Genomic DNA, 25563 nt, shown 5'->3' with positions numbered 1-25563 from the left:
AGCCATCTTGTGACTATGAAGATGGGAGGCTCATTCTAAGAACAGCCAAGTGGAAATCCACAAGAACTTGGGGCCCGCACAACAAACTGGAGACTTTTCGCCTGGTTCCCTCTGCCTACCTCTAGACTTGAAAATAAACTATTAATCCCTTTAAGTGACTGTTTCCTCAGATCATTGTTACCAGCAGCCAGACACAACCTCCCTATAACACATTTACCAAACAGCAGCAGGAGCCAGAATAATGCTTCTCATGTAAATCAGAACATATCATTTCCCGACACGAGATGCTTCTCACTCACGTTAAACCCAAGTGTACGACCTCGGTCCGCCCTTTATCCAGCCTCTCCCGTTCCTGCACCTTCCTGCCCCAGCCATGCCTGGATATGTGGCGCTTGGCCCATCTGCAGGCGGTGTTCCCACCGCCTGTCAGAACCATTCAGAGCATTTCCACATGCGTCTGTTCCAGAGACCACGCGTGCAAGTCCCACAGCCCCGGGGTTCCTGGAGGAGACTTTTTGTCCGTGTGACTGACCGGTGACTGGCAGTGCCTCCCCACAGCTTCTCTGCTCTGAGCTCCCAAACAAGCTAAGTTTCCTAGGAGCGCTCCACCTCAGGGCAGGGAGAAGACAGGTGGCTGCCAGGGCTAGGACAAGGGAGGGATGAACAGGCAGCGCGCAGAGGGTTTTTAACCGCTCTGGAGGGGACGCTGAAATGGGGAAGGGAAACTCCACGTACTTTCTACTCAATCTCACTATGAATCTGAAACTGCTCTCAAATAGAAAGTTTATATTTTAAAAAACACGCCAGCTCAGAGAGCTCCTTCCTGACCACAAAAGGAGCATGTGTGGAGCCCTGTGCAGATGTGCCCACGGCCCGGGATGCCCCCCACGACAAGAGCAAATTCCTGCTTAGGTCCCTGATAGAAGTCACCCCCTGGGACATCCCGTGACAGGCACCGCGGCCAGGCTTAGAACCCGGAGTGGGAGGGGGGAGACTCCCCCTTCTGGAACCTGACACCCGGAACACAGAGATTCATCTCAACTCTCTCCTCAAACCCAGTAACATTCTGACACCCTAAAAGGACACACACTCATCGGATAAAAATGGGGCGAGGATAACAGCCCACGAGGATGTTAACAAACCCTGGGAACTAGAGAGAAGAGACAAGCACAAGCAGCGGTGTGCTGGGGCTCCCCAGGGGCAGGGCGCCCTCCTCGCAGTGTACGCCCCCCGCAGGGGTGTAAACGCTGCTCTCAAGCTCCCAACACGGCACCCCGGGACAGAGACAGGACGCAGCGCACAGAAGCACGCCGGTGTTCGGTACTTCCATCACGCGCAGACAACGGGCACGTGGCCTCCAGAGCAGGAAACAGTGAAGTGCACAGGGGGTGGTGGGTCTTGAGCACGTTTCCCTCCACCTCTATTTTTCATACAGGTCACCTAAGTCCCCATCATTTAGTTTCTGATCACGGGCTGTGTTCACCGCCTGCCCCAGCACACCCCTGCTGGTAATGAACCGACTCTGTCCACCAAGCGGCTGGAGACGGGGAGCCTCAAGACACACAACCGGAGAGGATGAAAGCGACCTTCGACTCTGAAACGCTGACGAAGGAAACCAAACGTTCAGCTGAAGGGCTGGAAGATAAAATGGAGGCGGGTTCCTGAGACTTGAACAATGTGACAGAGACGAAAACAGGGACAGGAAAGATAAGAGAGCTGGAAGATGGTTCAGGAGACCCCGATCTGACTGCTGGAGCTGCAGGAGAGAGTGAAAAAACGTAAGGGATCATCAGAGGAATAATAAAAACATGTCCAGAACAACAACAAAAAGCCCACGGGCTCACAGCATGGAAGCGCCCAGCAGTGCAGTGAATGAACAAAGACCGAGGTACCAGGCACGCCGTGGTGCGATGCGAGAGTCCCGGGGGACAGCTGCAGATCCCGAAAGCTCCCGGAGAGGAACCAGGCCCCGTACAATCACGCTGACACCCAGGAGGCGGCAAAACGCCTTTAAGATCCCCAGAAGAGCATGATTTCTCATGCAGAGTCTTAGACGGAGCCCAATTACCAACCAGGAGCACGGCACAGAAAACGTCTCGACCACGGAAGGTCTTCACCCTTAGCTCGCTTGCAGTCCTTCTCAGAAAGCTGCTGACGATCAGGCTCCACGGGGACGAGGGCGCCATCTCCCCGGTCTTCCCGAGAAGGAAGGGGAGCTGGGGGCAGGAGATGGGGCGCGCTACGTGGAAGCGGGGTGCAGGAGAGACCCGCGGGTCTGTGTGCTGAAAGCGAGGGTAACGGGCCCGGCAGAGCCTGAGGATGGGCTAGGAACACAGACAGAGACACAAATGGCGCCCACGCCCTCCAAACGAAGCAGCCACTGACCCCCGGGAAGGCAAGCCGGGAACCTTGAACGGGAACGTAATCCAAGTGAACTTGTCACGGTCCGGCTGTGGGCAGCACTGACAGGGCATGGGTAACAAAACCCGAGGAGGGTCCCTGCCGGGAGGCGGGGGAGCAGCGAGAGGAGGGGACCCAGGGAGCCCCACTCCCCATCCTCTACGGTAAAGAAGCGCCTGAAACCCCAAAGGCAGGAAATATAGGTACAAGCACCTTGAAGGGAAAAATGCCCAAAACGGCTAACACAGTGACAGCTCGCTGTCTCAGGGACAAAGGGACAGGCCCGGAGCTGCTGCTTGTTCTCGTAAGAACGACGTCACTTTAAAACCATGTGCAATAATTGCTCTCATAAAAATTAGTGAAATTTAAAAAAGAAATCAGCGCTTTGATTCCTTGCAGCCTGGAAGCCAGCAGCTCAGCGGGTGAAGCAGCCGCGAACACGGGCCCCTGCAGGCAGCCCCCGCCGAGGATGGAGCAGAGCGAGGTGCGTCCACGCACCACACTGGGGCTCACACGCTTCTGCAGAAGCAGGATTGCTCACCAAGCGGCAGGCGTGCCTGAGCAGAACAGGAGTTGCATAAAATGCCTCTCCAAGGGCGCCTGACGAGGGGACCTGGCCTCCCGCCCCTCCTGTGCATTGTGCACCCCCCCACCCCCAGCCACAGGATGCACCCAACGCCTTTGCGTGTGCTGGTCCCACCTCCTGAACATCCCCCCGCCCCAGGACCTCCTGGTGGCTGGCTCCTTCCCGCAGGCACCTGGCCTCAAGGCCACCTCCTCCCAGGCTGCCCACCCCACCCCCATCCGCCTCCTGTTTTATTTTCTTTATGGCATGAATAGTCTTGAAAATGCTCAGTGATGTGGTCCACTGTAGGGCAGGGCAGACAGAGGGAAAGGCAAACATCCCAGTTAGAAGACGAAGGCCGGAGCTGGAGAGAAGCCAGGCGAGGCCTCAGGGGCAGAGTTTCACAACACAGCACCCAGGGCGAACGGACCTCGTAAAGGCATTCACGGCCACAGCTCCGGGACAGGCCGAGCTGCCCTGACGAACGTGCCAAGCGAGTGTCCGCGGATGCCCGGCGGAGGGGCCCGTCTCCCTCTGGGACCTGAGGGAAGGGCTGCCGTTCACGTGGGCCGCTCAGGCTGGTTTGGGTCACAACAGAAACATTCCTCTTAACCACCTTGAGCCTGGACCCACCCAGACATTGCGGTTCAGGAGCCGGGCGGTGTTGAACCGGCTGGGTGGCCGCTCACCCCCGGCCATTCGCAAGCCCGCCCTGCCCACGGCAACCGGGGGGAGGACGGGCTGAGTCCTTGCAGGGGCACATGCAGGCCTCCCAGCGTGGGTTTCACCCAGCTCTGAACTGTCTTCATCTCATCAGCAGATGCCAGATGCCCGATTGCCGCGACTGGACCCTGCCTCTCGTCCCTAAACGGTCTTTAAAAAAGTCCACACGAACAGCCCAAGGTCAGGAGAGTCCCCTCCGGGGAGGGGTGTGGGGGCTGCACATTTTGCCTTATGACATTGGAAGGGTTTGACACTCGTTCTTCTCCGAGAAGTAGGCATTGCTTTGTGTGATGGAAAACTGCTAAGCAAAGCACGCAGCACACTCACTCCACACACACACACACACACACACACACACACACACAGCCACTGTGCACTCAACCGGGAACCCTGGCGCGGCGATCACTGACAGGACGTCACGCTAAGAATCGAAGCCTAAACGTTCAAATGGAAACAACTGGACAAAGCGCCCATCCTGCTGGCTTCCGCGGGAGCCGAGGGTCGGGAGTGTGCACTTAGCCTCCTGCATGTGAAAGTGTCACACTGAGACGGGAGCCCATTAGAAAGACGGGGTCACACGATGTCACACCCATTACCCACACGTAATTGCACCGGTTCAGGAGGAGCGCACGATCCCACTTTAACTGCCAGGAGGGGGGAACCCAGAGGGTCTCCGAGCCCATCACTCAGAGGCCTGTCGGGGCCTGTCACACAGCAGCTGTCCCCTCGAGTGGCCCTGAATTAAGTCGGGGGTCGGGGCAGAGGAAACAGGGCAACGGCTGTTACATGCCCCACATGTATCGTGTGCCTGTTTCAGGTCCATACACGTATGCGTGCATGTATCAGACAGAGTGTGCACACATGCACCTGTGTGTGCATTTGTACCTGTGTGCATGTTCGTGTAAGTGTACACTCGTGTGCAAACATGTATCTGTGTGTGTTTATACATCTACAGGTATGTGTGTACGTGTGTACCCGTGTCTGCTTACGCGTGTCTATGTGTATTATGTGTACATACATGTGCATGCACGCCTGAGCCATGTATGTGCTCGTTAAGGCACAAAAATTCCAATCGAGCACTGCAGCCCTAGATGTGACTGGTGACCAGAGGCTGGGGCCCTATATGGCAGGCACCACGGACGGAGGGTGCTATCTGGGGTCTGTCGCACCCTCCCCACACCTTGGCTTCCCTTTCTGGGACCGGCTGCCTGTGGCAGCAGGGGCGGGTCACAGAGGGGAACCGCTCACTACCACGTGTAAGGTGCCAGTGCTTCGGTCAACAACAGGATGCTAGACCAATGTTAAACAGTGCCCTCGCTGGCGTCCCCGGGGAACCCACGAAAGGGGAGCCTGGTGACAGCCGTCGACAACTGCTGGGGGCCTGTTCTGGCTTCCTGTCTGCCGGGTTTGCCCAGACGGGGCAGGTGAAGCCCCACGCACCCTCCAGGCCCTGTGGCCAGCAGAGCAGAAGACACACACCTGACCATGCCATCCCCTCCCAGCCAGGGGCAGACGGCACAGCGGCTACCCTGAGACCATGCCCTGCCACGCCGACGTCCCCGCCTACAGGCTGCCCCCCACCCCCGGCTGTGGTACTAATGCCACCACCTTCCCAAATGGCCTTGTCCCCTCAGGAATCAGAAAAGGTTTCAGGAGCTCTCTGCGTCTCACACACACACGACAAATAGTTCATTGTTTCAACTCCAGTTTCCCCAGAACTTAGAACTGATCCCGGGAGCAGCAGGGGCCATGCGCAGCCTTGGACTTGAGTCCAGCTGGACCCCTCGCCCCCCTACCGACACACCGCCAACAGAAGAGCATGCAGGACGCCGGCCTTCCCCGCCGGTGGCCCCGCAGGGGCAAAGAAGCCAGGACGTTGCGACACGCCTTACCCCTCCTGCCCACACCCAAACCCGGGCACGTGTGTGCCACGCGCGCCGATGGGGGCCGGGAAGGAGGCAGAGGGCGGCGGGGTGACAGACGCACATACCAAATAATCAGCAGTCGGTCAGCAGGGACAACGGACAGTGCTGAGAAGGGGGCACACCACCCGCGCACCATCACCCTTCGCACACGGACACTCACCACCGTCTCTTTCCAGAGGGCGTGCGGCACCTGCGCAGGGCGGGTGCATGTGTCCCTGAGCCCGGACAGCCTAGCGCTGCGGAATATAACACAAGCCCCCTCCCCGGCCTGACTTTTCCTGCCGCCCGCCCCAGGGAGGAATGCGTGAGGTCAGGGGCTGCTGGTGTCACGGGGAGCTCGGCCCCAGATTCACCCCCAGGCACGTTCCCCAAGGGCAGGAGGACACGGTGCGCCAGGGCAATACTTGAAATGCCACTGAAATTGGTGCTTAGGGCTCCAGTTTGACCTGTGCAGAGGGCAGACGTAGGTAAAGGGCACTGCTGAAAAGTCTGGCCTTGTCTGGAATTTATTTGCATTCTTAATTTTCTTTTTACCTTATGTAACTCTCCTACTTTCAAAAGCAAGTCCAAGCAGGCTTAGCTCTGCTAATAAGGAAATGTGAATTAAAATAAAGTGCCTGATTACCCCCCCACGAGGGAACGAGAAAATTTAAGACCGATTGATGCTAGCGGAGCTGGTGAAGGGGTCGGGTGGAGGATTTCTGAAGGCGATTCTGAATTTCCAAATCGTTCCTACTACCTAGCGACTCTCGGCAGTCATCCTACAGACAGCCCGGCGTGCAAAGCCACATGGACGAGGCTGCACCTCCATCGGGGGCTGGTTAACAGACACGTGCAGGGGACCGAGCCACGAGTGCGAGATTCGCCAGGGAGCACACGGCAGCCCGACCGCACGGAAAGGCAGGTGCAGGGCGGGCAGCAGGCCGGGATGGCCCACGTGCGTCCAGGGAGGAGGTCCACACACACACACACACAGACACACACAGACACAGACAGACACAGACGCAGACCCGACTGCTAACAGTGACCATCTCTGGGCGGGGAGAACGGCCAGGGGACTCAATTTTTACGTTTGTTTTTAAAACAATGAGTTGCCCTTTCTATCGCTTTGCAAAAAATATTTAATACGTTAACAATGCACGTCTCCTCTCTACTCAAGTCGGTGGACAAATCTCACACGCAGCGTGCTGCCCTGTGGGGCGGGTGCGGTGGTCCCCGCGCCTGCCCACCTCTCGGTGTCAGCGTCTGTTCCAGTCGAGTCTCTGCCCCTAGCGTTCACATAAAAATGAGAAGTGGCCTCCTTTCCTGCACGCACTTCGTGCTTTTTATGACCACAGAGTAACAGGAGAGCCCACCCTCTTCGCTTTAACCTGGGAACCGTCTCAACTCAACACAGTACTGAACAGAAGCAAGCAGCCTTGCTTTCAATTCCCTTACAGCCGAGGATTCCAAACTACGTCTTGAAAATAAAGGGCTCAGCCAACAAAATCCAAAGACACACGATCCGGGGGGAGGGGGTAACTAGGAAAAAAAACTTGTAACACAGATGCCAGGGACTGGAGTTCCTGATTAGAGCAGAAAGAAAAGATCTAACAGATCACAGAGCCCTGGCCCCAAAGAGCAGGTAACCAAGCACACGCATGTACAGAACCAGCCAACAACACGGGAAGGGCTTTGTAACCCTGGAAGTGGAGCCGTGCTCCTTACAGACGCCCCCTAAGCTGGCATGACAGGCCCCTGGGACTGCCGCGCACACGGACACCAACGACTAGTCTGGCAGCGGGCGAGTGGAGGGGCGGGCAGGAGCGACAGCCCCGCCCGCCCACGCACGGCACACGCGTGCCAGCAAAGGGTGGAGGGGAGATGGCGGCTTGCCTTTTGTTTATACAAATTAAACTGGCCTTTCTCTTCCCTCTAAAGCTGGAAAACCATGGTTGACCAGGTATCAATTGGCCAAAATTAAGATTAATCATAAAATGATTCAAATCCCAGGCAGGGGGTGACATGGAGAGCCTCTCTTTCCCATCAGACCTCACCGATGACCCCCCTGCTCCCCCAAAAGAGAAGACGGAGCATCTCGTCCCTAGACTGGGGCCTGCAGCCTAGGAAGAGGGCAGGGGAAGAGTTGGGGGCAGAACGGCAGTGCGGCAGGGAAGGAAAAACAGGCAGTGCACCTGCTGCCCTGTGGACTTTCCCCCAAGCCAGCCCCGAGGGACGAGGGACGGCGGCCAGGTCCCGCCCTCCGCAGGGGCCAAGCACCGACCTTCCGCTGGACCCCACTGAGGCTTCTACAAAGTGTCAGCTTAGCCAAGCTGCGAGGCAGACTGAGAAACAAAGTGATTTTACCTGTATCTTGTGCTTCTCAGATCTTCCCAACTGTTTCTAGAAAGGAGTCTTCAGAAATCTTGGCTCTGAAAATAATGAGGAACAAGGATATTTAAACACTTAAACTGTCTGTCCACATAAACTCAACAAGACTGCTGGAAAGGCCCCGAAAAGAAACCCTTCCTTAACTTCTGGACCTCCGGCAGCACACGCTCATCTGTGCATTTATGCAAACTGGAGGTGGGGGGGTGTGTGAAATCCTGCGCCCACGAACAAAGGAAGTGCAACCCGTCGGTCACCCAGGTGCCGGAGCTGCTCCCCAGCCACTGACCGCCACCACTTCCCTGCCGAGGGAGCCGTTCAAATGCGAGCCGGGGTCACTGTCAGCTGAGAGTCTGTTAGTCACAAAAGCATCACCGACTTGTCTACTGGCCTCAGATACGCGGCCTTTAGAGCCCACTGCCGTTGAGATCCAAGGGCGCAAGGCACAAGGGAGAAGAGATGCAGGTGACGCGCTCACAAGATGATTTCCTCAAGAACCCACTTACAACTCCCTCTTCCTTTGTTTCTGGTTGTTTTTAAGCCAAACAGAAGAGTTTCCACACTGGTGTAGCAAGTTCCTGCAGGGTATTTGTCACCCCCTCCCAGTGCAGGATGGAGCCCTCAAACACAGGTCCCTGAGTCTAGTAAGATCACAGACTATCAGACCACGGGTCAGAACTGAACCACCAGAGGCCACCAGCAGGGCTGATGAAGGTTTAGAGGCTGGTTATCAATGGGCGCTGACACCTCTGATGACTGCAAATGGTTCAACATACTTTTTAAGCCTCAGAGTCAAATTCCAGCATTTTTTGTGGGTGGAATATTTTTTTTGCTTTTGCTTTAAGGGCTTAGACAATTTTTGCCATTTTTCCGAAGACAGCCGAGCAGTGGCAGATGCTCCCTGGAAACACGGCTGATGCCCCGTCTCTCCCACAGCCCCGGGGGCAGTGGGACCAGCGTGCCTGCAGCACACAAACCAGCCGGTACCCCACTCACCCACGTCCACCCACGCGCACGCCTTCCAGGGCCACCCACGGCCCCTCGGTGCCCAGCAGGTCCCCTGAACCCTAAGCAAACAGCTCGAGGCACCAGATGTGACCTCAAGGTGACAGGCGGAAGTGGGTGGGCTGCACCAGGCGCCACTGTGCTGTGCGGCCCGAGGCTGGTTCTGGGTCCTTCCCACACAGCGGCTGCTTCTGACGGCCAGTGCGAGGGCAAAAATATCTTCAGGTGAGCAAGCAGGGAAGTGTCCCGGACAAGGTCATACCCACCAGGACCCGGAACCGATGTCTCCTGTTACAACGCTGGGCGAGGGGTCGGCACAACCGCTGGGCAGGCGATGGGCAAACCAGACGACCTGTTCACACGGGGCTCCCCTACCACGGGGCACAGGGGCGCCTGGGGGCTGCTGGAAACACTTCGGGGAAAAAGAAGTGGGTCTCCCGTGAGTAACAGGTTGAGGTAAACAATGCGAATGCCAAGAATTTTAAAACCAAAGAACGCCTTTCTTCTAGAAATCCAGTAAGTGTTTGTCACTCTAATAAATAAAAGCCTGGAGCGGCCTGTTCTGTGGTTGGACAAGGCGTGCATCGCAGTCGCCCTGACTTCATGGTGCTGAGCAACAGGGGCAGCAGGTTAGGGGGTCTGCGTGCGCGTCTTCGGCTTGACCCCCTCCTACAAGGCACCGGGACACCAGCGTCCCCCACTCCCCCCCCCCCGCTTTCTGCCTTCAAGCCACATCTTCATATCTACCCCCCATCAAAGAGCTTCTAGCCCCAAGGCTCCTGAGTGAAGACACACACTTCTGGCTCAGCCGACCGCGAGGCCCCGGGGGCCCCCAGCTGTCTGTACCCTTTACCGCGGCAATTTTTCCTCTCCTTTCCCAACATAAAAACCCACAAGCTATAATTAGTTATCACACAATGAAGAATGCAAAAGAGGTGCTCTGTGTGCAATTACGAATCAGATCAGTCTGTGCATCTCCTTCAGGTATGCATACCTGCTTATCACGGACCGCAGTGGTCCACTTGCCAAAGAAGTGAATGACACTGCCCAGAAGAGAGAGGTGCCTCCCTCTCATGCAGGAGAAATCCGGTCTTCACCGCCCCCCACCACACCTCCAACCCGGCAGGGAGCGTGGGAGCCCTAGTGCCCAGGCCCTGACGCCAGCTGTCGCATGACCGTTTAAGGCAACAGCGCAGGGCCCAGGTGAAGGGGGCCTGCGTCCTGCTTACATTCTGCAAATGTGACCTCGCCTTCCCAAGGCCCCTTGCCTCAGCAGTAGCCCGACGCTCTCCAGCACGTGGAGAAGACACAGGTGGTGTGGGGCCGGGTGTGGGACTCTGTGGTCAGAACCGCCTGGGTTCCGGGCCCAGCTTCTCCATTTTCCAGCTGTGTGACCCTGGGGAAGTTCCTGCGCTTTTCTGTGCCTCTGCTTCCTCATCCAGGAAATGGGGATAATAGTGCCTACCTCACGTTAAGTTCCACGAGTGACCCATGCAAACAGCTTAGAGCTAGGGAGCACCAAACACCGACGATGACTCTTCCACCTGCGAAGTGGAGCCAGCCACACCTAACCTGACTTCCGTACCTTGCCAGACACAGACGCCAGGGTCTGGCCCCCAGCAGGTGTGAGCACACTTCCAGCCCCTGTGATGACCGGGGGCCCCCACCAGCCCCCTCCTCTCAGGGAAGCCAGAGCTCAGCCCCTGGGTTTGCCCGGGGCCACCTCCACGCTCTGCTGGGAACAGGGGCCTTGCCTCTGCGGTTGCAGATGGGGAGGGGGCCCCAGGCCCCACCTGCTGGACCTCCTCATTTCCGCCCAGAAGCCCACCCTGAGGAGCCCGAGCAATGGGGAGATGCCAGCAGCACCCACCCACGCGCCCTGTCTGGGGCGGGCCTGCACACCAGCGCAGGACACTGATCTGCATCTCTGAGGAGGGCCGCGTGAGGCAGGCTGGCTATCACACACTGAGATGTGGGGCTGGGGGCACGCGCTGGGGCAACCAAGCTTTCTGGGAGCCACTGGGTGACACCTGCCAAGATTCCACGTCCAGACCCTCTGACCCAGCAGTCCTCCTTCAGGAGTTCAGTTGGGCACAACCCCACGTGTATAAGATGCCCAAGTATGAGGCTGCTGACAGGAAAGTCCGGGAAACACCTGGTCTACCTGTGTGCGTGCAGACCTGTGTATGTGGAAACTGATTTGTATACCAGCTATGGCACAGCTGTAGGACGGAATACTATGCAGCTGTTAAAAAGGTGGCCGCTGAGCTAAAAAGAGGTCCAAGATACTCAGTTCCATTAAAAGTAAGGTTCCCAATGGTGTTATGATGTGCTCCTATTTGTGTAGGCACCATTTCCGTGTTCACATAATTTAATCAAAACTATTTTTAGATCTGCATTTAATCAAAGATCTGTTGGCAGTGACCAACCACAGTGGCTTTGGTCTGGGGTAGGAGCATGTTTCTCTTTCACTACTTGAGTTCTTTCGATTGGATTCTTACCTTAAGCATGTGGTTTCCTAGTTAAAATACTTGAAATCTAATATTAAAAGTAAAGTATATTAAATGTAAAAAGTTTGGAAAACAAAAGGCCTGAGAAGAAAAATGGGAGGGTAATTTCAAAAAACAGGTTACCATAACTATTAACATACGATTCCCCTTTCTGAAATTTACTAAACGTATTTCATCCAAATGGAAATTTTTAAGAACAGCTGACAGATTTTACATCATTTCTGGCTGTTGTGACATTTTGTTAGAACTGCTTCTCCTGAGAAAACTCAGACATAGAGGAAAGCACTTCTGTTTAGGTTGAGTACAGGAGACCCCAACCCCAGCGCAGGGCCTGGGGGAGGGCAGGCTGAAAAGACTCCACGGTGCCCCGGGAAGTAGGGGAGGCAGGCTCGCAGCCACACGGCAGGAGGAACAGAGACCTGGAAGTCCCAGAAAGAAGGAAGGACCTGTCGCCTGTGGGCTGCCGGAGGCGAGGGCGGGCCCCCGAGTGAACTGTGCCCCAGGAGTCCCTGCACGTGGCACCGTCCCACGTGGTCCAGGGCTCCCAGGCACCGACTCGTGGCTGTGTGACGCTCCAGAGTCAAATATGATACTGTTGGACGTTCAGATCATTGCCAGTTTCCCACTTAAAATTCATCTTTAAAGACTGATTTTAACAACCAGCAAAACTTGAGCAAGAAGCCCTTCTTTCTAGAATGGAGAGCCTACACGCAGAGGTCTGGGTGCCACACAGAGGACATCGTGAGATGGTCATAAGTCCCTGTCCTCACACACGGTGGGGGGGGGGGGCAGGAAACAGGCCCAGAACACTTGCTCGTCACGCCCACAGGCTTGCTTCCTTCTACTGGGAAACACTGCGCAGAACTTCCATGACTCACGGCCATTTGACTCACTGCTACGTTTTCCATTAGTTGGGGTCTTTTCGAAAAGGCCTAATTTTCTCTGCTATGAAACACAGTCAATGTCTAAAACTTTTTAAATACTTTTTCCAAGCCAATTAGATGCCTTAATTCAGTCCACGTTTATTCTCCCCCTAATGGGGGAGGCAGCAAAGTGTGGTGGCCAGAGTGCGGGCTCTGAGGCCAGCCTGCCTGGGCTCAGATCTGGGGCGGCCACTTCTCAGCTGTGTGACCTAGAACAGGTCCCTCCCCTCCGGCTGCTCCCTCAGCTCCTCCCCCAGCTGCTCCCTCAGCCCCTCCACCTCCCCAGCTCCTCTCCGGGAGAGGAGGTGATGCACCCACCTCCGGGGAGGGAGCAGCATGAATGAGGAGCTGTCAAGCACATCCGTGTGCTGCAGGAGTGGACACTAAATAAATGCTAACATGGCGACACACACGACACCCTGCTGTCGCGACACAGCTGGGACCCTCCCCCGCGCTGGGAAAGCCCACCAGAACCTCCGGGCCACACTCGGCCACGTTCTGGCAGAAACAAGTGTGGGGCTGAAGCGGGTCCTTTCAGTCCAGCACCGACCCCCTGCGGGCTCCAACTCTGTGACTGGCACCTAGATTTAAAGCTTCTCTTTCTAAAGCGCATGGTCATGACATCAGTTCTTACCCCCAACCCCGGTAAACGAGCTTGAGAAGGCCTGAACTGGGGTGCGTCCTCTGACTGCAAACTCCTGCAAGCCCTGGCTTTGCCCAGAGTGACCTCTGCCCTCTCCTCCCCAAGTGTGTGACAGGCGCCACCTCTAGGGCTCCCCCTCGGGCCACACCCCTCTCCTTCCTGTGGGGCTCTGAGGGCACATGGTGGCCCAGACTCACCCCCAGACATCCCGCTTGGAGCTCCCTGTGCACCCGAGGTCTGTGTGATTTCGGGGGCTGAGCAGAAGCACCACCACACTGCCTGCCTTTCCCAGCGTGGCCCTGCCCTTCCGGCTCCACACACCCCGGCTGTGCCCCGCCGGGTACGTCCCCGTCACACCCACCCTCCGACATCCTGCCGTCACCCCAGCTCGGCTCACGGGCGAGGCCAGTCTCAAAACTGCCCTCAGGGAACAGGTGCCTGGACACAACCAAGCTTCGCTCACCGGGTCTCGTGAAAAATTTAAGCAAGAAGAGTAACGAACAACCCACCAAAAGGCGACGGTGAGGAAGTGACACCGACAAGAGCAGAGCAGGCACCCGGCTGGGCTCCACCCGCACAGCTCACAGCTGGGGTTTCCATCGGCTTTGCCGTACTCACCCCTGCACGCCGCCAGTGACCAGGCCGTCAACGGCGCCGTGAGACAGGAGGCCACTCGTGTCCCAGGGGTGTGCCCGTGCCTGACCACAAAGCCTGAGCCATCAGTGTGGGCCAACCTAGGGCCTCAGCCCCACGGCACTGGCCACGGGGCACCAGCTGTGCGGCTCTCCTGCCTCCGGGAGCAGCTGTGACATCCACCCCCTCCCCGGGTGACCCCAGACCCTCCAGGGCCCCGGTGGGACAGGTTTTACCTGCTGCTGCTGCCGCAGAGAAGAAACAGACTCACAGAACACAACCACCAGTCCAGAACCATAGTCAAGCTGGGACTCCCTCCCTCCAGGGCCTTGCGTCGCCCGGAGGCCTGGTCAGCGCATCCCGGGCTCTGCGACTGTCCTGGCACAAGAGCAGGGCAGAGACCGCTCTCTGCGGACGTTCTGTGCCCCCAGCTTGAGCCGACGCTCCTTCTGCCCTGAAGCCAGCAGTTCCCACCCTTGCTCCCCCGGGAATGCAGGGCAGAGACGAGGGCCTCCCAGCCCCACGGTGGGCACTTCAGAATCAGTGTCCCTTCTCTTCACCTTCTGCCAAGCGGTGAAGAGGCCACTAAATCTGCCCAGAACATCCAGAAACCAGGCTGGCGCAGGGCTGTGCTCGGGGCCACCTGGTGCAGCGCCCTGTACCCCAGGGACTCAAGGCCCACCTCCCGTGTCCACGTGTGGCTTCAGCAGGGACCTGACTCCTCTCGCCCTGCATGAGGCCCCCGGACCCAGCCCAGCTGCAGAAGGACAAGAAAGCTGCTCCTCTCGGCAGAGGCTCCAGGGATGGGCCGGGAGCCTCACCAGGCCCAGGCCCGAGCGGGGATTTCTTTTTTAAGTCTCGAAGCCACAAAATGCCACTCTCTTTGCCTTGATCTCTAGTGATTCCTTAAAAGTACACAGCAGAAGCACAAAGTTAGGCCAGCTCGACCACAGGCCAGCAACTAACTCGAGTCGGCAAGGGCCAGGGCCACCGCCAGGCCTTTCCTTTTTACCCGGCCGCCCTCCCTGGACATGGCCTTCCCCCCCAGCTTGGCAAAACCCAGCTGGGAAGCCACACGCTCCAGCAAAAGCGCTGGGAGGGGCCCAGGCCACCTCACTCTGGCAGGACGCAAAGGAACAGTCACCATCCCGCCATCACAGGCCCAGCTCCACCCTGGTCATGACGGTGGGCCCCCAGCTGTTCACTGCTGAGCACACGCTGCACGCACAAGCCCCTGACTGCCGGCTTCCACAGCCCTCCGAGGGCACGTCCAGGAACGCCAGCCCAGCCCTGGCCTCAGCCGAGCACCTGGCAGCAAAGGCCATTACTCTGAGATTCTGCTGCCTCTGAACCATGTTCCGACCACACCAGCCCACAGCTGGTCAACGGGGGACCGAGGGGTCCCTGTCTGTCTGACCCCAGGTGGGCAGAAGCCGCGGGCAAGGTCAGAAGGACGTGTAACCCAGCGAGACGGCCGTACTGGAAAAATCAAATGCCCGCGTCCGCCCAGACGGCACGACGGAGCCTGGCCATCACCTCTGCTAAAACTCCCCGTGTGAAGTGACGCCCACGTCGCAGCGACGCATCTGAAGTGACCGCACCCACACCCCACAGTCCAGGAATTCACCCCGCGGCCTCCACGTGGTGAGGAGACCAGCCACGTGCCACGAGCCCCTGCGGGCCAGACCCGGCTCTGTGAAACCGCAGTCTGCCCCGGAGCCCAGCCTAGCGGTCCCAGGGCCCAAGGGGGCTGTTCCCCCAGTGCTCATAGTCCCACGGCGGGAGGGGTGGTCCCGTCCGAGTCCTGCGTCACCTTCTGGGTGACTCAGAACATGTGACACACGCACAAGTGGCAGCTGGTGCATCGTCATCATGCCGTCATCTTCCAGGTGGAGGACGCCAGCCGAGGGGAGAACCAGCCCTGCTCTGTCTCCTGCAGCCCCAGGAGGCCTCGCCCCTCTGGGACCACTGCTAAGAGCGGGTCAGGGGCGACGCGGGGACGGAGGGGGCGGGTCAGGGGCGACGCGGGGACGGAGGGGGCGGGTCAGGGGCGACGCGGGGACGGAGGCGGCGGGTCAGGGGCGATGCGGGGATGGGGAGACGGGTCAGGGGTGACATGAGGACGGAGGTGGGGGTGTCTTGAGTCAGGAGGTCGATCCCCTCAAACTATGGCAAACAAAATCAACTGGAAAACCTGAAAGCCGTTCTAGAACGTTCTTACACCACATAAACTAGGCCACCTGCTCCACCCCCACCCCCACCGGGGTCCTGCCACCGCGGCCCTGTGGGGGTCGCCTTGGGCCAGGACACCCGGGCTCCGTCACGACGGCACAAGGTACTTTCCTCGCCTGCCAGCACTGCCCCACGCCTGGGCAGGCGCCACGAGCAGCGCAGGACTGGCCTTTCCCTGATGACCGCCGTCCCCCGGGAGGGCCCTGCCAGGGATGGTCTCCACCTGACTCGTCACCTCGGGACCCCGAGCTGAACCCTTAGGGGGCAAACGTTCACCTGAGGGGGGCCTGGCAGGCAGTTCGTCTGGTCCCTCGGGGTGGGAGAGCGCGCCCGGCGGGCTGACCTCACACAAACGGGCCTGGTCCCTGGTCCCTGGTCCTGGGAACGGGTCCTTCGCTGGCCTGCGGGCCAGGCCTCACACGGGCACTTCCGTTTTCTCTGTGACCACACAGAAGGACGTGGTCTAGACAGATGCCCCTGGGAGGTGTGGGCACCACTTCCTTATGCTCCCGGAGGTCACTGGACGGTGCCGCCCCCACCGCCACAGCTTCCCCTTGGGCTCCACAGTCAGGGTCACCCAGTCATGTCCCTGCTGGGGACACCTGCGTCACTGCGTGCTGGACACAGTGAGGGACACACGCAGGTCTGTGAGCACCTGCTGAGGGTCAAGTCTGGGCACAGCCACGGGGGCCAGCCACACCTACGTCCACCCAGGTGGGCTCTGGGCAGCAGAGGAGTGGGCGTCCTTGGCCAGACGCCAGGCACGGCTCTCAGAGCTGCACAAACGTCAAGTCTGGGAAACTCCAGGGCCCCCAGGGCCCCGGCCCCGGCCCTGCACTTCAGGCAGGAGGAAACTGAGGCACAGACAGCGCTCAGCCCTGCCCTGCCCTCCGCCTCCACCTCCAGCAGGACAGGACTCTGATCCCCCCGAGCAGGGACCCCGATCACACTCACACCAGCCCTACCTCCAGGTGTGGGGTGATGGGCGTCCCCAGGGAGGAGGTGCTCCCGGAGAAGCAGAAAACGAGCTCCAACTCCCGGCCGGCTGTGGGGGCGCCAGGAAAAGCGGAATTCTCACCCCAGTCTCTGACCTTGGGTCTGGGTCTGGAAGCTGGCGCGCAGCCCAGGGAGGGCTGGGGAGGGGCCCCTGGGCAGAAGTCATCTATCTCAGGCCTAGGAGGCAGTGTGTCCCAGGGCACCAGCAGCCTTCCCCGGCAGCGGTCACCAGGCACCTGACCACCTGAGTGGGACTGGAGGCAGCCCCTCCCACCCAGCGGGACCCCTCTCCTGCCAGTGGTCACCTCCGCCCCCTCTGGTTACCTTCAGTCGCAGCCTCACTCTACCTGTGAGAGGCCGCGGAGACGCCTGAGGGGGCACTGACTGCCCCAGCGCCACCACAGGGGCCCTCCCGGGGCCGGGAAGAGAGTGAGTCAGGTCACCTGTGACCCCAGGAGTGTGCCGACATCTCACAGGGATCCTTCCAGCGGCCACCGCCACCCTAATCTCTGCTTCCCAGATGAGAACACTAACGCTGAGGCGTGGAAACTTCCAGAAGCCAAGTCAGTGCTGAGCAGGGGGGTCTGTGTCCGAAACCCGGCGTCTGACCCCCGGCCTGCCCCCGACACCACCTCGCCAGTCCTCAGGTGTGGAAAGCCAGGTTCTCCCACCCCCATGTGGCAGACCCTAACCCGGGCGGCCCACATCGAGTTGGCAAACACACCTAACCGGGCTCCTTTAAATCCAGTTTCCCGTCAAAATCTCAACTTGTTCCACGTTAGGAGTCCAGTGGACACTTTGTAAAAGGTGGTTCTGACCGAGGATGGCTGCACATGGGCCACCCGTGTGTCCCGGCCTCCAGGAGATGCCTTCCCCCAGGGAAGGCCGGGAAGCACGCCCTTTCCAGATAAATGCAGTTTGCTCATCAGGTCGGGCAGGCATGCACGCCCCTCCTCGTGCCCTGCTGGCTTCATACAAAGGTATGAGCGAAATGAAATGGTCCCCACGAGCTGCAGTCCTCACAGCGAACGAGGACAGACCAGTTTCATGCTCAGAAGAATGTGGCTTCTGTTCAACGTCAAACTGTCTCAGACGGGACATTCTGAAGATTCACGTGGTGGTACAGCCTCATCACAAACTCTGTAGCTGCAAAACTTTGGCAAAGACGTCTGCAGAGTGGCTGCTTCACCCCGACCTGTGGTCAGAGGGCAGTGCCCAGCGGGCGGCTCTGCAGAGGGAGGCAGTCACGCCCGGCTGCCCAGGACAGGCTCCAGGCGTGGGATGGCAAGTCCACCCGGAGCCGCCACAGGAGGCACAAGTTTCTAGAAACACTTCAGCCACAGGGAAGGGAATTACTCAGTGTGAGGCCACCCATCACAAAATTTCAGAACCGGAAGGTTTTTTCATAATACGTTCCCGACTTGTAGAAATCTGAAGCACCTGCCCCAGCTTGCCCGGCCTGCCCCGGCTCCCCCCACGCCTTTGTGAGGTCCCAGGGGCCATCTCTCTTTGGTCCCAAAAAGCAGAGGAGAACCACACTGGGCAGCCCTCCCTTCCCCGCCTCCAAACACATCCCTGCATTGAACCAACAGTCAGTGGCTTATGGGCCCCTCAGTCTTCGGTGGGAAGCAACTTCCTGCCTTCCTGGGGGTGCCTGCTATCCAGCTGCGAAGCCTCCCCGAGGCGGGGCTGGCACCTGGCCAGCAGCGTGGCCCCCGGGCCAAGAGAGCCCCCCCACCCCACAAAAGGCACTGCTTACTGGGGAGGGCGGAGCCCGACCCGGCCCTCTGGAGGCGTCTGGCAGGCCCTGCCACGCTTCTTTCCTCGGACGCAGCAATCCCACAAGTTCAAAAGGATGCCAGCCGGGGTGCTCACCCCACGCCACTTTAACGAAAGTAAAACCTTATCATCTGAATGCCCGCTCATCAGGGACTGGCTGAATAAATGATGACACTGCAGGCCGCTCGGCAGGCGGCATGACCGTCAGGCCAGTGCTTACTGACGAGCACGGATGGACACAGTGTCTTATACGATGCAAAGAGGAGATGGTAAAACAGCACTTAAATGTGAGCTCGTTCATGTAGGGAATAAAAAGCCGTGAAGGCTCCCGCCCTCCTAGGTGCAGGCGTCACCGCTCCAAACACCCCCAGTCCCAACAGGGCAGCACCACCCGCTTCCACGGGCGAGCTCACCGGGGCCCAGCGGACCTGCCTCAGAGCCGGGGCACCAGGCAGGCGGGCCGTGACCATCCTGGGCACAGGAGGGGGCCAGGTGCCGGCGGAGCTCAGCTCCGGGCAGGGGCCTTCCAGGCCACCTTTGGTGTCTTCCTGGGGCTTCTCTGTATCTTCCGATTTTTTACATTGGAAAACGCATTGTTTTTTGTATCTTTCTTACAAAACAATCATGTCATTTCCAAACAACAGCAGTTTCTCCAGATTCTCTGCCTTTCTGCCCCTAGGCCACCCCACAGCAAAGACAAGGGTGGCCCTGAGTCCCCCCAGGAGTGCAGTCCTGCCATCCTCAGGGCCATACCCTAGCCCTCAGACCGGGACCCGAACCTCTGAGTCTGCAGTGCAACTCCAGTTACTCAAGCCCCTCTCTCCCGGCGTCCCACCTCATTCAGCTCCACATCTTTGCTGCTCTGCCCCGTCCCTTTATCCCCCAGAGAGCTAAGAACCAGTCTGGGTGCTGGGCCCAGCGGCCTGCGTTCCAGCTCTGGGTCCCCGCACCAGCTGTGGGACTCCAGGTCAGCTGCGCCCGCCCTGAGCTGTGAGACGGAGCTGGCCTCAAAAAGTGCGTGGGCTGCCGACGACACACAGCGTCAGCACCGTCTCACTGACGTCTGGTGATGACACCAAAACCTCCCGCAGAGCGGCCTGGGCCCTCTGCTGAGCCTCTGACGAGACTGTCACAAGGCAGCTGCCTTGTCCTGCTAAGAAACGCCAGCTCTGCCAAGTTTCCCATTTTGCTTTTTCTGCAACCTTTCCCCAAAGAAACTGGTCGGAGAGGGAGAGCGCTCGTCCTTGGCACAGAAGGAACCCACTTCTCCTCTGCACCTCCGAGCAGCTCTCGTCTCTGCCTGTGACTCTCACGTCTTGTCCTAAAAGGCCTCACCCTGCAGGGCGACACCTGCTCACCTGAGGACACCTGGGGACAAGAGCTGCTGACGTGGGCAACTGACTCACGCAGCGACCCGACGTCACATTCCTAAGCAGAGAGAGTAAGAAGGCCCACGGCAGGGCGGAGGGCACTGGGGCTGCACAGGGGCCGCCAGCGAAAGCCAAGGCCAGGCCGGAGAGGCGTCCCCTGGCCCCGCCGGGGCACCTGGGGACTGCGCTGCCTTCCTGGTGCCCACACCGCGTCCCGGCCACGCTGTGCCCCTGGCTCCCACTCGTTACCTCCTGTGCCCCGAGAGTGAGGTGCGTGCAGGGACAGCAGTGCCCAGGGCTGCCAGCCGCCTCGGAGGCCCGCACCCGCGCGGCAACCACTTTGCTGATGCACCTCTAAATCACTCGGTCTCCGGGATGAGTCAGCCGCGGCTCTCAGTGAGAATGCTGTCTCTCCGAGAACATAAATCAGATGGCCCTCACCAGTGTAGGATGCGGCTGCCATCAGATCAGCAAGTTTTTAAGTGGCTGGAGTGTGCGCCTCTGAAGAGAGGAGGGGCCATTAGAGTCCATAATGGGAGAGGGACTGGCACGGGCCGCGCCCCCCGGCCTGGCCACGCCCAGCTCCGCCGCGCCTCCGCCCCACCCACCGGGGCCCACGGCGGCTCGGCCCTGTGAGAGGCCCCTGGCCCCCAGTCCCATGACACCTGCAGTCTGGGGGCATGGAAGCCCCAGTCGATGTTCACACAAGGGCCCAGGTGCAAATGCCCGCGGGCTCCGCACGAACAAAACAGGATCAGGGCGCAGGGCCAGCGGAGCGCGGCCACTGCCAACTGGGCAGCTCCCCATGCTCCTCTGGGCAGCGCTGCCCACACCTGGAGAGCCAGGACGGGACCCGGGGGGACCTGGGCGCCCACATCCGAGGGGAGAGGCTGTTAACAGGGGGTGAAGTCATGCCCGACTCGGCGAGAGCCCTGGGACGCCGACCGAGACATGGAAGTGGACACCCTCCGGCATCCTCTCCTACTGGCAGCAACGAGAACGCGAAACCGAGAGAAAGCCCGCGGGGCCGAGTGGGGCGCCCAGGACAGGGGAGCCCGGAAGTGGGAAGCCTGGAACGCACAGCCCACGCCACCCAGCGCAGCCCTAAGGCCTTGGCGGCCAGGGCTTCCCTCCACGGTCCTGCCCATTCCAGGGTCCAGTTCCCCTTCATGGAGGCAGGAGAGCCTGGCCAGGCTCTGCTCCCCTCACCGAGTGCCCCCCACCACGTCCGCTCACAGCCCGGCCCCTCCTGGCTCCCCTGCTGCTCCCTCCCTGGAGAGTTCTCCCTCGAACACAGGGATCGCCAGGTCACCACCGCTAACCTGCAGGTCCTTAGAATTCCCTGGGGTGTTCTGTGGCCGGTTAGGATGGTGAGTTTAAGTCCTGCTCAGACAAGTGAAGGGCCTGAGCAAACAGGGTGCTTTTCCATCGCTGCCGCGTCTCCGGAACCCTCCAGGGCCTGTGTCCCCTCCCAGGGCTCCCGCAGAAGGACTCCGAGAGCAACACGAAGCCGGGCCGACAGGTGCAGATACACCAGGACCTCACACACACGTCTGCATGGACACATCACACCTGCGCCCACATGCACAGAGGCCGAGGGGCCGGGCGAGAGCAGAGACCGAGGCGGGCAGAGCCCCTGGGTGCCCCATGATCCTGGCCCACACGAGGGCCACGGAGGGCAACGAGAGGTCCTGGGATGGAGGGTGAGAGCAAAGCCCCGAACACAGCCTGGCTGACTCTTCTCAACCTGAAAGGCCCCAGGAGGGTCAGCGCAGTGTCCTCTTCAACCGCGTCCCGGAGCAGCGTCCCCAGCCAGCCCACGCCTGCGTCTGAGCCGGCACGGGGACAGACGGGCCTCACACCCACGACTGTGGGCTGGTGCCCAGCTCTGCCTCCTCTGTGCTCTCCCCTGAGTTCCTGGTCATCAAAGAAGCGCGACACGCCCTCTGGGGACTCGCACATCCCGAAAAACAGGCACGGATCTGCTGCTGCAGTGATGCCTGATAACCACGTGAAGATGAGGGGCGGTTCCAAACTGAGGCTTTAACGAAGTGCAAAAGCAAGCAAAAGCAACCACCTCGTGCTCCCTGCAAGGCGGCTACTGCCAAAAACCCAGAAAAGGAGTGCTGGTCAGGGCATGGAGACAGGGAACCCTGGTGCACCGGGACGGGGGGATGTGGAACGGAGCAGCTGCTGTGGGAAACCACGTGGAGGCTCCTCAGAAGTTAAACCCAGAACTGCCACATGCTCTGTTAATTCCACTTCCACGTCTACCCCCAATGAACTGGAAGTGGGGTCTCACACGGGCACTCGCACACCCCTGTTCACGGCAGCATTATTCACAAGCCAGAAGCTGGAAGCATCCCACGCGTCCGCTGACGGGGGAGCGGACGCAGAAAATGTGACCTGTCCATGTGATGTAATATTACTCCATCCCGAGGCAGGGAAGAGGGCATTCGGTCAACGTGCCCCAGGTGTGCCCACCCACAGCCGCGCCATCGCCACCCAGCACTGCAACTGGCACCCCGGGGCGCCGTGAGCCAACGAGGCGTCACTCAGAGGCGCACCGGGCTGGGGCGAATGAGAAGACACCAGCATCTGGGGATCCCTGACATCCAACCTTCCCACGGCTCTTCTCCACGAGACACAGAGTCACAGGGGAGGCAGAACAGCTCCCCTGCTCCTGGAGAGAGGTGGCGGGCTGGGCGGTAGCGGGGAGCGTCGGAGACAGCGCTGGAGACCAGCAGCCCGCTCCCCCTCCAGAGCCTCCGCCCCCGCTGACTCGGCCCCTCCACCAGGGCCCACCCGCCAGCACGGGCCTCTGTGGCAGAGAACACACGCAACACTGGCATGTGCGAGCCGGGCTGGGGGCGCCTCCAGTGTCTGCGTTCCACGATGGGCCAGACCGTGGCCGGGAGACGCAATGGCCCTTCTGAAGAGTGGGCGCCCGTAGGCTGCACAGTCAGACAGGCCTGTGCCATGTCCACTGGTTCCCAGTCCACGGCTGCCCCACTCCCACCGTGTGACCAGGACGCTGAGCGCAAGGCGGGGCCAGGGGCCAGGGTCTGGACAGCCAGGCTCCAGGAAACTCCAGAAGAGAGGACGTGAGCAGGAGGCTGCTGGTCACCTGGTGGACCAAGGCTCCCTCCTCCCACCAAGATCTCCAAGCCACACACAGGGTGACACCCAGGCTGACGTCCAGAAGAGACCTGAGCTCAGCTGGAACACGTTTGCGTGTGACTTGCGTAACATGCAGGTGTGTGTATGGTGTGTGTGATGCGTGTGTGCGGCGTGTGCGCGATGTGGGGTCTGTGGGTGTTTCTTAAATAAAGTAAGAGCTGACTGAGAACCCTGGAGCTGACAAGCGAGTCACACACCCACGCTGTGGCTGAAAGAAAGAGGCCGGACGGGTCACAGTTCTCCTGGTTTATCGGGAAAAAGAATTCCCCTCAGGGTGGGACAGGGGAACGTCATTGATGGGTCTTCACTTGAAAGGGGGCCTTATCAACAGTATCTCTGGTGCAAAGTGTAACAATTTCCAAAGGCTCGTTCCTGCGCTGACCTCCCGGCTTCCAAACACACACAGCTGAGGCCACAGTCAAATTCCACCCCGGAGAGGGCACTGCCACCTGGAACCAAGTCTGCAGGGTCCAGGGTCCAGCATCCCGCAGACCCAACCCCACAGGAGGGGCAGGGAGCGGGGTGCCCGCCCAATGCTCAGACCTTCTAACGTTCAGGAAATGGTAGAACAAGCCAAAAACACCCATCAAGGAAAGAAAGCCGCTGGCCACTGACACAGAGCTAATCCATAGATGCGCAGATGCTTCTGGAAACCCAGGGCCCCACTGCGGGGCTGAGACAGTGAACCCCACAGAAGCATAAGCTGGAAAGGATGGGCCCCAAGTCCCAGAGCTGGGCACCCGTGAGCACCGAGGAGGGGGTGGCCATGGGGCCCCCGGTCAGGGCGGCTCTGGGCCCTGCTTGCTCCTTCTGCTCCATTCACACGGTCCTGCATCCTCTCGGTCGTGCACACCTGGGCCCCACGGCCACCTGCCTGGCCCCGAATGCATGAGTGCCCCATGCACAGCGCACCCCTGGTCAGGTCCCTGGGGCGGGAAAGGATGCTGCACGAGAGAGAAGCCCGGCCGGCCTGGCCAGCACTGACTGCTCCTGCCCCGAGCGGGGGCTCCCTCTCCGCGAAGCCAAGGTCAGGGCAGAGCGCCAGCACGATTGCCACTCCTCCCACAATGTGTCCCCGGACACACACACCCCCCCTTCCCTCCCGTGGTTAAATTCCACCACCCTCTGCGAGCCAGCGGCTCCTCCAGCCCCTCCCGAGCTGCCCTCTGCCCTAACCCAGCAGTGCCTGTGGTCTGGACGGTGTGACACAAAGCTCCCCCCAGCCCAGCAGCAGCAGCAGCAGCAGCAGCAGCAGCAGCAGCAGCGGCAGCCGCGCCCTGGGGGCACATTCTCAGCCCCCCACCCTCTGCATCTCCACAGGCCACGTCTGTGTAAGCCCCCAGGTGACTCTCCCCTGAAGTCTGAAGCCACCGGCCTGCGTGCTGCAATTCCACGCTGGATTTCACACCTTCTCTGCTGCTCAGGCAGGGCTTCATTCATCTCGCCTCCCCTGAGCCCAAAACCGCTTCGTAAGGGAACGCCACCGCTTTCCTATGGCTGCTGTGAAACATCACCACGAACTCGGCGGCTTAAAACAACACGGATTTGTTATCCAAACTGTTCTGGAGGTCGGACGTCTGACGTGGGACTCACTGGGCTAAAACCCAAGGGTTGGCTGCATTCCTTCTGGAAGCTCCGGGGAGAACTGTCACCTTGCCCTTTCCAGCTTCCAGAGGCCTCCTGCGTTCCTCGGCTGGTGGCTCATTCCTCCGCTGCAAAGCCAGTGAAGAGGCTACTCTGGCACAGGGAGTATTTGGAGCGTCAGGCACCTGAGATCAGAAATAAGAATGCCCTGCCCGCCTCCAGGTGCCCAAAGGCAGCACGTAAATCTCTCTGTAAAAGTGGACCGGGGACGGCACTGGCATGAGTCTGTGTAACAGCCTGCCTAAGCATCCTTCATCTACCCTGCCTTTTTCCTGGTCACCTTCCCACAGTTTACTCTCCGGAGGAACCCAACCCCGCCCACCTTCGTCCTATCACTTCACAATTTACTGCCCTTCGTTAATATGATACACAAGCCCCAAGTCTAACTGCTTCTTTGGGTTTTTACTTCTTTTGTGTGAAGCTCCTGTGCATGTAACAGTATTACATCTTTGTATGTCTTTCCCCCTGTTAATCTGTTGTCAGTTTAATTCACAGGCCCCAGAAACAGAACCTAAGAGTAGAGGAAAAGTTTTTCATCTCCTACGTCAGCATATAGCATCTCCTCTTCTCCCTGCCCCCCTGACTCTTTCATTAAGAACCGTGTGATTACATTTTAGGGCCTGCCCAGATAAACAACAATAATTTCCTCATCTCGAAAACCTTAATTT

General features: G+C 59.4%; 1 protein-coding gene across 9 annotated transcripts in view; it reads right to left on the bottom strand.

Annotated features, from left to right (window-relative positions):
• The window catches only part of SEMA4D (semaphorin 4D), a 97311-nt gene that overhangs the window by 25596 nt on the left and 46152 nt on the right, over nt 1–25563 (bottom strand). For 2 of the 9 annotated variants that reach the window (XM_072952657.1, XM_072952663.1), the window contains one exon: nt 7960–8024. The exons of 1 other annotated variant lie outside the window; for it this stretch is intronic. The gene's annotated coding sequence lies outside the window, so the exon portion shown is untranslated. Of the gene's footprint in view, nt 1–7959; nt 8025–9251; nt 9398–20320; nt 20455–21393; nt 22003–25563 lie in introns of those variants that run through there. 6 more of the 9 variants (XM_072952660.1, XM_072952662.1, XM_072952658.1 and 3 more) reach the window with 6 other exon arrangements.

This window comes from Vicugna pacos, chromosome 31, assembly GCF_048564905.1.
Source record: "Vicugna pacos chromosome 31, VicPac4, whole genome shotgun sequence".
NCBI lineage: Eukaryota > Metazoa > Chordata > Mammalia > Artiodactyla > Camelidae > Vicugna > Vicugna pacos.
This window is presented reverse-complemented; position numbering and strand designations above follow the sequence as displayed.